Genomic DNA, 1,356 nt, shown 5'->3' with positions numbered 1-1,356 from the left:
TCAACATGGTGAAACCCCGTCTCTACTAAAACTACAAAAAAATTAGCTGAGGGTGGTGGTGCGCGCCTGTAGTCCCAGCTATTCGGGAGGCTGAGGCAGGAGAATTGCCTGAACCCAGGAGGCGGAGGTAGCGGTGAGCTGAGATTGCGCCATTGCACTCCAGCCTGGGTAACGAGAGCGAAACTCCGTCTCAAAAAAAAAAAAAAAAAAAAAAAAAAAAAAAAAAAAAAAAAAGAATTAGACTTGTAAGAGTCTTAGACTTGTGTAAGGGTCTGAAGACTTATAATTTGATTTTTAAGGGTCTTAGTTCTGCCTATTGCACCATTGTTAATTACGCAGCTGGGCAAGGTAAATGGAGGAGGGTTGTAAAATTAAGGAACTGTACATTCAACACAAAGTTAGATATAAAGTCCTTTAGATGGAGCTAAGTTTTTTGTTTGTTTTTGCTTCTTTAAACAAAAATGTCTCATTCTCTGCAGAGACTGTCAAAAATTGCCAATGTCGACCATATTTCAAGTCATAAATGCAGAGTATTGGGAAAAGTTTTGAATTTGCAATACTTGTGCTTCAGATAAAGCTGATCAGCTATAATACTTCCACTGTGCAAAGGTGGAGCTTTTTACACAGTATGATCACTTAGTAGTCAAGTGAAAGAGGATAAGAAAAATTTTTAAATCTATAATTAGGGGTCTTTGGTTTGTATCTCTAAGAAAAAATTGTAAATAAGAGAACTAGGACAAAACAACACTAATTGAGATTTTTTTCCAGATGTTCTCTTTATTCCAGGATCCGGTATGAACTGCTTGAGAGTTAAAAGTAAGTTTTTCTTAAAGCTTAAAATAGGAAATAATGGTAAGATAGCTAAGGACCACATTTGAATGTAGTCTATACTACTTCCATAATGGATTCATGAGAACAGGAGAAGAAAACTGATTAAGATCCCAGAACCTAAAACAGCAGCTCACAAATCTCATGGTGTCAGGACTCCATTATATTCTTAAATATATAATGAATCCATGTCATTTTTGTGTATAGATGTCAAAATTTGTGGTATTAAGAATTCAGGAAGGGGTCCAGTTTCTGCTTTCTGCACATGGCTAGCGAGTTTTCCCAGCACCATTTGTTGAACAGGGAATCCTTTCCCCATTGCTTGTTTTTGTCAGGTTTATCAAAGATTGTATGGTTGTAGATATGCTGTGTTGCCTCTGATGCCTCTGTTCTGTTCCATTGGTCTATATCTCTGTTTTGGTACCAGTACCATGCTGTTTTGATTACTGTAGCCTTGTAGTATAGTTTGAAATCCGGTAGTGTGATGCCCCCCGCTGTGTTCTTTTTGCTTAGAATTGACTTGGCTAT

General features: G+C 37.4%; 1 non-coding gene across 1 annotated transcript; it reads right to left on the bottom strand.

The window, feature by feature from the left end:
* Nucleotides 1–470: 470 nt before the first annotated feature.
* On the bottom strand, nucleotides 471–611 carry LOC118150041 (U4 spliceosomal RNA). Its single transcript, XR_004737802.1, has one exon. It is a non-coding gene; the product is annotated as a U4 spliceosomal RNA (small nuclear RNA).
* Nucleotides 612–1,356: the final 745 nt, after the last annotated feature.

This window comes from Callithrix jacchus, chromosome 21, assembly GCF_049354715.1.
Source record: "Callithrix jacchus isolate 240 chromosome 21, calJac240_pri, whole genome shotgun sequence".
NCBI classification, from domain to species: Eukaryota; Metazoa; Chordata; class Mammalia; order Primates; family Cebidae; genus Callithrix; species Callithrix jacchus.
This window is presented reverse-complemented; position numbering and strand designations above follow the sequence as displayed.